Source organism: Nicotiana tomentosiformis, chromosome 2, assembly GCF_000390325.3.
Source record: "Nicotiana tomentosiformis chromosome 2, ASM39032v3, whole genome shotgun sequence".
Classification (NCBI taxonomy): Eukaryota; Viridiplantae; Streptophyta; class Magnoliopsida; order Solanales; family Solanaceae; genus Nicotiana; species Nicotiana tomentosiformis.
Window position 1 is genome coordinate 64,392,516 of NC_090813.1, and position 12,421 is coordinate 64,404,936.

Sequence of the window (12,421 nt, forward strand, 5' to 3'; positions counted from 1 at the left end):
CCCTATAAGGCATTATATGGTAGGTGGTGCCGGTCGCCAGTTGGGTGGTCCGATCCGGGAGAGGCTCGGTTGTTGGGCACAGACTTAGTACAAGATGCCTTGTATAAGGTCAAGATTATTCAGGATCGACTTCGCACAGCTCAGTCCAGGCATAAGAGTAATTATGACCGTAGAGTTCGTGATATTGCATTCATGGTCGGAGAGAGAGTGTTACTTCGGGTATCACCCATGAAGGGTGTAATGAGGTTCGGAAAGAAGGGTAAGTTGAGCCCATAGGTATATCAGACCTTTCGAGATTCTGGAGAGAGTGGGAGAGGTGGCTTACAGGTTTGCGTTGCCACCTAGTTTAGCAGTTGTTCATCCGGTATTCCATGTGTCCATGCTTCGAAAGTATCACGGCGATCCGTCCCATGTGTTAGATTTCAGCTCTGTCCAGTTGGATAAGGATTTGACTTACGAGGAGGAGCCGGTGGCATTTCTAGCCCGGCAAGTTCGCCAGTTGAGATCAAAGAGTTACCCTTCAGTTCGAGTGCAGTGGAGAGGTCAGCCTATTGAGGCAGCTACTTGGGAGTCCGAGTCCGATATGCGGAGTAGATTTCCCCACCTTTTCACCAGCCCAGGTACTTTTCTATGTCCGTTCGAGGACGAATGGTTGTTTTAGAGGTGGAGAATGTGATGACCCAAAAGGTCATCTTATGTTTTAGAACTCGAATCTGTGCTCTTAAGACTTAAAAATTTCATTTTTATCCTTCTCAATTTACGTGCATAGTCCGGGCATGTTTTCGGAAAGCTTTCATGTTGAAAATTGATGAAAATAAGAATTTATGCCTTAAAAGTTGATTTTTGTTGGTTTCGGTCAATATTTTTGGTAAACGGGCCCGGATCCATATTTTGACGGTTCTGGTGGGTCCGTATCGAATTTTGGGACCTGGGCATATGCCCGGAATCGAATTCGGAGGTCCTTGTGTGCATGTTTAGTTTGGATCCCCGAGGGCTCGGGTGGGTTTCGGGTAGGCCACGGGATGTGAAAATCTGGTATTTTGCTGCAGCAGGTGTTCTGGCAGGTCCTTCTTCGCGTTCGCGAAGGTATTCTCGCGAACGCGAAGAGTAAACTGGGCAGCTGAAGTTTTCTTCTTTGCGAACACGAAGGCTTGGTCGCCAACGCGAAGCGATGGGGGCGTTACTCTTCGCGAACGCGACCAGCTCCTCGCGAATGCGTAGTGTTAGGCACACCCGGGGAAGGGTTGGTCATTCCTTCATTGCGAACGTGAGCAATGTCTCGCGAACGCGAAGGCCAGGGGGGAGTAACTATCGCGAACGCGAGAAGGGTCTCGCGAACGTGAAGGCTTGGCAGCCAATACCCTTTGCGAACGCGACAGTGGCCTCGCGAACGCGATGCACACTGTCGCCCAATGCATAAAACAGAATCAAACACTGGTTTAAGCCATTTCTTCAACATTTTTCAAGAACCAAACGGGTAAAGGTGATTTTCAAGAGTCAATTTCTTCCCCAAAGTATTGATAAGTGATTCTAAATCATTTTCTTTCAATTACCCATTACTTTTATTGAATTATCAACCTAAAATCTAGAGTTTTCATGGTAGAATTAAGGGTTAGGGTAGAAACTAGGAATTTCGAAAATTTGGGGATTTAGACCTCAATTTGAGGTCAGATTCCAAAACCAATTATATATTCGGGCTCGGGGGTGAATGGGTAAATGAAATTTGGTCCGAACCTCGGGTTTTGACCAAGCAGGCCCGGGGTCGATATTTCGACTTTTTGGAGGAAAATTTGAAAAATTTAATTTATGCAATATAATTGATTTCTTTAGCAATATTTGATATTATTGAGTCATTTTTGAATAGATACGAGTGGTTTGAGGTGAATTCCAAAGGAAAAGCTGTGATTGAGAATTAAGTGGCTTTCGGAGCGAGGTAAGTGTCGTGTCTAACTTTGGCTTGAGGGAATAGGTATTATGTGTTTATTTGCTACGTGTTTGGTTGTTAAATACGATGTATAGGTGAGGTGACGAGCATCTATGCGTCGTTGTCGAGTCATAGCATGCGAGTGAAATTCTATTCTTGTCTATTTTGTAGCCTTAAATTCTACTATCTATGCTTAGCGGGTTATTTGAAATGTTGGGTGACTTATATCTAGTTTCACTGAGATTTGGTAACTTTCGAATATTGATTCAAGGTTGAGGTTGCATTATGCTATTGATTATGGGTAAAATACTGGTTTCTTTGTGATACTCCTATATATCCGTTGTTATTGATTCTGTGATTTGTGAGGAGGAGTGTAAAGCACGAAGGGCGATATCGTGCATGCATTATTTATATTGTGAGGAAGAGTGTAAAGCATGAAGAGTGATGCCGTGTATATTATGAGAGGTTTAATGCACGAAGGGTGATGCCGTGCCGTTCTATTTATTTATTTATTTATTTGGCGAGGTTGAGAGTAAAAGCATGAAGGGTGATGCTGTGCCGTTCTATTCATTTATTTGGCGAAGTTGAGAGTAAAAGCACGAAGGGTGATGCCGTGCCATTCTATTTATTTATTTAGTGAGGTTGAGAGTAAAAGCACGAAGGGTGATGCCGTGCAGTTTTCCTTTGCTGTTTTATTTGCTCAATTTTTTAAGAATTTTCGGTTTAATTCTGTCTTTTCATTATTCTCACTCTTTATATTGTATTCCCCACTGTATGTGCCTTTCCCATTATTTCTACGTTATTTCTTTATTTACTGTTGTTTCCACTAGCATGATTATACTGTTCAGGTTATATGTGGGTGTCTTGTCCTAGCCTCGTAACTACTTCACCTAGGTTAGGCTCTACACTTACCAGTACATGGGGTCGGTTATGTCACACCTCATTTTTCCCGATGGGACATGGGAGTTTTTCCAATTAAAGTGATATTGTTCGAAATGGGATTATTTAATTGATCAGAGTCGCCACTTAGAATAATTTATGGTGTCCCTAGTCACCGATTTATTTTAAATCCCAAATCGAGAAAATTAACTCTTATTTATGGTCTGCGAGCACAGAAGACCGGGTAAGAAATTCTGTTAATCCGGGAGAAGGTGTGAGGCACTCCCGAATTCCGTGGTTCTAACACGGTCGCTCAACTATTAATAATTGGCCTAATTATCTGATTTAATACATATTTGAGACCTATTATGCATTTTTACCTTTTAAACCGATTTTAGTATTAATTAAACGCTTTTAGTGTTTATGGAATTTGTTTGAACAAGTCGCGATGCCGCGCACTCGTTTATTTTTTTAAACATTGCGAATCGCGCCATGTGAAACGCACCCGCGATTTACAATATGTTAATTTTTTTAAAATTATTAAAATTTGTGATCGGGTCACATAAAATGCACACCCGAATTGGAGATTATGTATCATGACTATGCCACGGGAACCGTACCCATAGTCACGATGATTCATTATTAATCGCGTCTAAAGCAAGCTATGATATTCATGAATTATTTTTTCTACTTTGAGATTATTGTGAGGTCATGAATTATGGATATGGAGTTGTGGAGGAAATGGCATATGAGTTTAACACATTCTTAATAAGTTGACAACATTGTTACTATTATTATCGGACTGGATCAAACGAAAATTGACCATTAGGCATATTATTTCAAATTAAAACTTCACATGCCCAAATTCTTTTTCTTAAAATCAACTTGACAGCCCCAAAAATATTACCCAATCAACTTTTAACATAATAATGAAATACAGAAAATCCAACAATGGATATCTAAACTAAAGCTCAAAGAAGACGCTTTGACTTAATGTACAAGCATATGCATAACAATTGCTGTGATCTCATGTGAAAATTTCTTATCAAGAGAATCAGTGAGGCAATATTAAGCAAAGAAACATTAAACATTCAAAATAATCAATTTTCTCAAAACACTTAAATCAACAACATAAGGGTCAGCGTTCATATACTTAAAAAGTATGAAGTTATCCAAGGAATTGAAACAGTAAGGAAAGAAAGGGATTGCACCTTAAGGATCGAAGCTTTTTATTAATTTAAAAGTAAAACTCCAGCCACGTACATAATAGTTAAGACGAATCGGCAACTAAACTCAACCAAACGACCACGACCGCGCAGGAGAAAACTAGAACAGAACCTCTCAAAATTTGCAAACGGTCGTCGACTTTTAATGGAGGCTTCAAGGAGTTGTTTTAGTAAGTTTCATGATGGTTTCATGGCTACTTCCGGTTGTCAAGGGATTGGTCTGCTATGGTGTGGGTTTTTGACAAAGAAAGCGTGAAGAGGGAGATGAAATGTTTGCTCGACGACGCTCAATTCTAGGACTGCTCTTAGGATTTTTCTATTCTGTGAATGAGTGAGGTTATATATGGGTACAAGTGCGTGTTTGAAGTCCAAGAAAATCAGTGTGTTTTTGTGAGATCACGTGAGAGAGATTGCATTTCCTGCTAATTAGCATGTGCTCTCTAGATAGAGAAGGACGAGTGATCATGGAGAGCAAGCTAGCTGGTAATATTTGTGAGAGAATATTCTTGGGGAATCAAAGTTTGTTAGGTGAGGTGATGTGGATAAAAATTGGTACGAAAATATGTGCCTGTAACGGGCTTGTGAAAGATGGAATGAGTGGAGTCCTATTTTGGAATTGGCATAGTGCGGGTGAGGTATTAAATAAAAATTCTAATGCAAAGTGGGTGCCTGTGAGTTAGCGTAAATGATTTTTCTTTTAGGAAAAGAAAAAATTCCAAGAAGTAGAATTGCTCGCTTACTTATTAAAAGAAAAATATATTATTTGTGATTTTGTTTTTTTTTGTAAATTAGAACAAAATTAACACTCTAAAAATGTGAATCTTTTGTTGGTTTTTAATTTTCTTAAATAAAACCTATAAAAGATAAAATAAGTGCTAAAATATGTAGACTAAACTTAAAATATATTTATATACTAAAAAATGATGAACTATTCAAATATAGTAAAAAAATTAGGTGCTCACAGCTACCCCAGCAGAAGTGCCAGAGCTGTCACACCTCCTTTTTTCCGAGGGGATATGGGAGTTTTTTCAATTAAAGTGACATTATTTGAAATAGGATTATTTATTTGATAAGAGTCGCCACTTGGAATAATTGATGGTGTCCCAAGTCACCGATTTATTTTAAATCCCAAATCGAGAAAATTGACTCTTATTTATGGTCTGCGAACACAGAAGACCGGGTAAGGAATTCTGTTAACCCAGGAGAAGGTGTGAGGCACTCCCAAATTCCGTGGTTCTAGCACAGTCGCTCAACTATTAAAAATTGGCCTAATTATCAGATTTAATACATATTTGAGACATATTGTGCATTTTTACCTTTTAAACCGCTTTTAGTATTAATTAAATGCTTTTAGTGTTTATGAAATTTGTTTGAACAAGTCGTGATGCCGCACACTCATTTGTTTTTGTACACATTGCAAATCACGCCACGTGAAACGCACTCGCGATTTACAATATGTTAATTTTTTTTTATTATTAAAAGTTGTGGTCGGGTCACATAAAATGCACACCTGAATTGGGGATTATGTATCATGACTAAGCCACGGGAACCGTACCCATAGTTACGATGATTCATTATTAATCGCGCCTAAAGCAGGCTACGATACTCATGAATTATTTTTCCTACTTTGAGATTATTGTGAGGTCATGAATTATGGAGGAAATGGCATATGAGTTTAACCCATTCTTAATAAGTTGGCAATATTGTTACTATTATCGAACTGGATCAAATGAATATCGACAATTAGGCATATTATCTCAAATTAAAACTTCACATGCCCAAATTCTTTTTCATAAAATTAACTTGACAGCCCCAAAAATATCACCCAATCAACTTTTAACATAATAATGAAATAGAGAAAATCAAACAATGTTTATCTAAACTAAACCTCGAAGAAGATACTTTGACTTAATGTACAAGCATATGGATAACAATTGCTGTAACCTCATGTGAAAATTCCTTATCAAGAGAATCGGTGAGGCAATATTAAGCAAAGAAACATTAAACATTCAAAATAATCAATTTGCTCAAAACACTTAAATCAACAACATAAGGACCAACGTTCATATATTTAAAAAGTATGAAGTTAACCAAGGAATTAAAACAGTAAGGAAAGAAAGGGATTGCACCTTAAGGATCGAAGCTTTTTATTAATTTAAAAGTAAAACTCCAGCCACATACATGATAGTTAAGACGAATCGGCAACTAAACTCAACCAAACGACCACGACCGCGCCGAAGAAAACTCGAATAGAACCTCTAGAAATTTGCAAACGGTCGTCGACTTTTAATGGAGGATTCAAGGAGTTGTTTCAGTAAGTTTCATGATGGTTTCATGGCTGCTTCCGGTTGTCAAGGGACTGGTATGCTATGGTGTGTGTTTTTAACGAAGAAAGCGTGAAGAGGGAGTTCAAATTTTTGCTCTACGACGCTCAATTCTAGGACTGCTCTTAGGGGTTTTCTATTCTGTGACTGAGTGAGGTTATATATAGGTACAGGTGCGTGTTTGAAGCCCAAGAAAATCAGTGTATTTTTGTGAGATCACGTGAGAGAGATTGTATTTCCTGCTAATTAGCATGTGCTCTCTAGATAGATAAGGACGAGTGATCTTGGAGAGCAAGCTAGCTGGTAATATTTGTGAGAGAATATTCTTGGGGAATCAAAGTTTGTTAGCTGAGGTGATGTGGATAAAAATTGGTACGAAAATATGTGCCTGTAACGTGCTTGTGAAAGATGGAATGAGTGGAGTCCTATTTTGGAATTGGCATAGTGCGTGTGAGGTATTAAATAAAAATTCTAATGCAAAGTGGGTGCCTGTGAGTTAACGTAAATGATTTTTCTTTTAGGAAAAGAAAAAATTCCAAGAAGTAGAATTGCTCGCTTACTTATTAAAAGAAAAATATATTATTTGTGATTTTGTTTTTTTTTTTTTGTAAATTAGAACAAAATTAACACTCTAAAAATGTGAATCTTTTATTGGTTTTTAATTTTCTTAAATAAAACCTATAAAAGATAAAATAAGTGCTAAAATATGTAGACTAAACTTAAAATATATTTATATACTAAAAAATGATGAACTATTCAAATATAGTAAAAAATTAGGTGATCACAGCTACCCCAGCAGAGGCGCCAGTGTTGTCACACCTCCTTTTTCCCGAGGGGATATGAGAGTTTTTCCAATCAAAGTAACATTGTTCGAAATGGGATTATTTATTTGATAAGAGTCGCCACTTGGAATAATTGATGGTGTCCCAAGTCACCGATTTATTTTAAATCCCAAATCGAGAGAATTGACTCTTATTTATGGTCTGCGAACACAGAAGATCGAGTAAGGAATTCTGTTAATCCGGGAGAAGGTGTGAGGCACTCCCAAATTCCTTGGTTCTAGCACAGTCGCTCAATTATTAATAATTGACCTAATTATCAGATTTAATACATATTTGAGATAATTGTGTATTTTTACCTTTTAAACCGCTTTTAGTATTAATTAAACGCTTTTAGTGTTTATGAAATTTGTTTGAACAAGTTGCAATGCCGCACACTCGTTTGTTTTTGTACACATTGCGAGTCGCGCCACGTGAAACGCACCCGTAATTTATAATATGTTAATTTTTTATTATTATTAAAAGTTGTGGTCGGGTCACATAAAATGCACACCCGCATTGGGGATTATGTATCATGACTATGCCACAGAAACCGTACCCATAGTCACGATGATTCATTATTAATCGCGCCTAAAGCAAGCTACGATATTCATGAATTATTTTTCCTACTTTGAGATTATTGTGAGGTCATGAATTATGGATATGGAGTTGTGGAGGAAATGGCATATGAGTTTAACACATTCTTAATAAGTTGACAACATTGTTACTATTATCGGACTGGATCAAACGAAAATCGACCATTAGGCATATTATCTCAAATTAAAACTTCACATGCCCAAATTCTTTTTCTTAAAATTAACTTGACAGCCCCAAAAATATCACCCAATCAACTTTTAACATAATAATGAAATAGAGAAAATCAAACAATGGATATCTAAACTAAACTTCGAAGAAGACGCTTTGACTTAATGTACAAGCATATGGATAACAATTGCTGTGACCTCATGTGAAAATTCCTTATCAAGAGAATCAGTGAGGCAATATTAAGCAAAGAAACATTAAACATTCAAAATAATCAATTTGCTCAAAACACTTAAATCAACAACATAAGGACCAGCGTTCATATATTTAAAAAGTATGAAGTTGACCAAGGAATTGAAACAGTAAGGAAAGAAAGGGATTGCACCTTAAGGATCGAAACTTTTTATTAATTTAAAAGTAAAACTCCAGCCACGTACATGATAGTTAAGACGAATCGGCAACTAAACTCAACCAAACGACCACGACCGCGCCGGAGAAAACTCGAACAGAACTTCTCAAAATTTGCAAGCGGTCGTCGACTTTTAATGGAGGATTCAAGGAGTTGTTTCAGTAAGTTTCATGATGGTTTCATGGCTGCTTCCGGTTGTCAAGGGACTGGTCTGCTATGGTGTGGGTTTTTGACGAAGAAAGCGTGAAGAGGGAGATCAAACATTTGCTCTACGACGCTCAATTCTAGGACTGCTCTTAGGGTTTTTCTATTCTGTGACTGAGTGAGGTTATATATGGGTACAGGTGCGTGTTTGAAGCCCAAGAAAATCAGTGTGTTTTTGTGAGATCACGTGAGAGAGATTGCATTTCCTGCTAATTAGCATGTGCTCTCTAGATAGATAAGGACGAGTGATCTTGGAGAGCAAACTAGCTGGGAATATTTGTGAGAAAATATTCTTGGGGAATGAAAGTTTGTTAGCTGAGGTGATGTGGATAAAAATTGGTACGAAAATATGTGCCTGTAAGGTGCTTGTGAAATATGGAATGATTGGAGTCCTTTTTTGGAATTGGCATAGTGCGGGTAAGGTATTAAATAAAAATTCTAATGCAAAGTGGGTGCCTGTGAGTTAACGTAAATGATTTTTCTTTTTGGAAAAGACAAAATTCCAAGAAGTAGAGTTGCTCTCTTACTTATTAAAATAAAAATATATTATTTGTGATTTTGTTTTTTTTGTAAATTAGAACAAAATTAACACTCTAAAAATGTGAATCTTTTGTTAGTTTTTAATTTTCTTAAATCAAACCTATAAAAGATAAAATAAGTGCTAAAATATGTAGACTAAACTTAAAATATATTTACATACTAAAAAGTGATGAACTATTCAAATTAGTAAAAAATTAGGTGCTCACAGCTGCCCCTCTTTGCTAGGAAATATGTAGAGTTTTCAGGCAATGACAAGATGAGCCATGTGACTAATTTATACCAACTCTTTATTCAAAAAGTGAAAATAAACAAAGGAAAGGGTGCAACCGAGTCCTGGTTTTGGACAACCTACATATCACGGGTCATAAGGGAATCAGGTCGTGTGTAGTTCAGAAGTGAATGAAGTGATGGAGTGTGATATGATGAGGAGAGAGTCGAGTTAGGTACCGTTCCGTCGAGGTTCCGGCCCGCGGTCCTGTTATTACATCTAAATCAATATCTAAAAGAACTAAACAAGCCTATCAGTTATGAGTTACAAGATTCCTATCTATAAGTCTTCTGAAGTATGATCTTGAGTCTTGAATTGTTATTCATGCAGACTTTTGATTTGAACCTTGATGCTTGCTAGCTGCAGGTGCTAATTCATTCTTCCACGGCTTCTTCGGATCAAGACCGGACATGTAGTGCTCGTGACTTCAACCATGTCTTGAGCAGTTCACATATTTCATCTTCTTCTACATTTTGGATTCCCTTTTTTTTCCCCTTTTCTTTTATTCTAGATTGAGACTTATTTTTTTAGTCATCTTAGATTGTCGACTCGCATTCTTGAGGTTAGCTTCTGCTACTTCTAAGTTGAATTAAATTCTGACATTACTTCCCTCGTTCTCCAGGTGGGCGCTTGCTACTGACTTGAAATTTGAAGTAACTCTGAAATGAATTCCCCCGTTCTCCAGGTGGGCTCCGGATGCTTCTTGAACTTGAAAATTGAAAGTTAACCCTATTTTTCAGGTGGGCTCCTGATGCCTCTCTGATTTGAAATTGTAAACTGAAAGCTGCCCTTGTTCTTCAGGCGAGCTCCTGATGCTTCTTGAACTTGAAAATTGAAAGTTGACTCTGTTCTTCAGGCGAGCTCCTGATGCCTCTATGACTTAAAATTGTAAACTGAAAATTGACCTTGTTCTTCAGGCAGGCTCCTGATGCCTCTCTAACTTGAATTTGAAAATTGAAAATTTACTTTGTTCTTCAGGCAGGCTCCTGATTCTTCTCTAACTTAAACTTGAAAATTGAAATTTGACCCTGTTCTTCAGGCTGGCTCCTGATGCCTCTCTAACTTGAACTTGAAAACTGGAAATTGACTCTATTCTTGAAGCGGGCTCCTGATGCCTCTTGAATTTAAAAATTGAAAGTTGACCCTGTTCTTCAGGCGGGCTCCTGCTACTTCTCTGATTTGAACTTAAAAACAATTTTTGAAATATTGACCATCATTCTCCAGGTGGGTGCCTGCAATGACTTGAAACTTAAAATGAATTCCCTTATTCTCCAGGTGGGCGCCTGCTAATGACTTGAACTTGAAATAAATTCCCTCGTTCTCCAGGTGGGCGCCTGCCAATGACTTGAAAATTGAAATAAATTTCCTCATTCTCCATGTGGGCGCCTGCCACTGACTTAATACTTGCAATAAATTCCCTCATTCTCCAGGTGGGCGCCTGCTACTACAGCAAAATGGAAATAACAAAAGAAACTTTTTTCTGCCCCAGTTTACACTAGGAAGATTTGTGAGTTATTAGCAGAACTATAAATCACCTATGCTATTAATGAAGGATGCAATGATGAGAGTAAAATTGAAGACTCGACTAGGATGTACGTCTCCTGTGAGTAAAACTAAGAAAATTTCGACTAACAAATGACCCAGACTAGGAAGTGCGTCTCCTAAGGGTGAAATTTGAATGAACCAAACTAAGAAGTGTGTCTCCTAAAAAGTATAACCTGAAATACCCAAACTAGGAAGTGCGTCTCCTAGAGGTAAAACCTCAGTGACTCAAACATAAAAGACCAAAACTAGAAAGTGTGTCTCCTAGGGATGAAATCGCAATTTAGGAAGTGCGTCTCCTAAAAGTATAACCTGAAATTCTCACACTAAGAAGTGCGTCTCCTAGGGGTAAAACCTCAGTAACTCAAACTTAAAAGACCCAAACTAGGAAGTGCGTCTCCTAGGGGTAAAATCGCAATTTAGGAAGTGCGTCTCCTAAAAGTATAACCTAAAATTCTCAGACTTGGAAGTGCGCCTCCTAAAAGTGGGATTGGGCTTGAGGATAATACAAAGTAATCTTGACTAAAATAAAAACTAATCCCTTTTTATTTTTAAAATCTAGACTCCCCCCCCCCCCTTTTTAAAATTATTATCCTAGGAGAAAATTCATCAGACTATGTTTTCTTATCTTAGGAGAAAAGTTCATCAGACTAAGACGTTTATCCAATTCATCAGACTAGGTCCCCTTTTTTTTATCTTAGGAGAAAGATTCATCAGACTAAGATTTCTATCCTAGAAGAAAATTCATCAGACTAGGTTTTCTTATCTTAGAAGAAAGATTCATCAGACTAAGACTTTGATCCTAGGAGAAAGTTCATCAGACTAGGTCTCTTTTGTTTTTTTGGTATCTTAGGAGAAAGATTCATCAGGCTAAGATTTCTATAAAGTTCATCAGACTAGGTCTTCTATCTTAGGAGAAAGATTCATCAGACTAAGATTTTGATCCTAGGAAAATGTTCATCAGACTAGGTCTTCTATCTTAGGAGAAAGATTCATCAGACTAAGATTTCGATCGTAGGAGAAAATTCATCAGACTAGGTCATTTTTTTGTTATCTTAGGAGAAAGATTCATCAGACTAAGATTTCAATCTTAGGAGAAAGTTCATCAGACTAGGTCTTTTTTTTTGGTATCTTAGGAGAAAGATTCATCAGACTAAGATTTCTATCCTAGGAGAAAGTTCATCAGACTAGGTCTTCTATCTTAGGAGAAAGATTCATCAGACTAAGATTTCGATCCTAGGAGAAAATTCATCAGAGTAGGTACTTTTTTTGTTATCTTAGGAGAAAGATTCATCAGACTAAGATTTCTATCCTAGGAGAAAATTCATCAGACTAAGATTTCTATCTTAGGAGAAAAGTTCATCAGACTAAGATTTTTATTGGGAGAAAATCCATCAGACTAGGACTTTTATCCTAGGAGGAAAAATGTGAAGAGCAATGGCAATATTTTATGCACACTAGCAAGACAGATGAAGGCAAAGATTTGAGAAACTTCCCTTTGTCGGCTCTTCTCTTCTTTTTTCTT

At 37.4% G+C, this 12,421-nt stretch overlaps 1 long non-coding RNA gene across 3 annotated transcripts in view; it reads left to right on the top strand.

Moving 5' to 3' along the window:
- Positions 1–11,421: 11,421 nt before the first annotated feature.
- LOC138906515 (uncharacterized) overlaps positions 11,422–12,421 on the top strand; it is a 150,936-nt gene continuing 149,936 nt past the window's right edge. Inside the window, exons 1-3 of one of the 3 annotated variants that reach the window (XR_011413933.1) lie at positions 11,422–11,514; positions 11,797–11,865; positions 12,011–12,167. This is a non-coding gene — a long non-coding RNA (uncharacterized lncRNA). Of the gene's footprint in view, positions 11,515–11,674; positions 11,946–12,010; positions 12,168–12,421 lie in introns of those variants that run through there. The other 2 variants (XR_011413932.1, XR_011413931.1) reach the window with 2 other exon arrangements.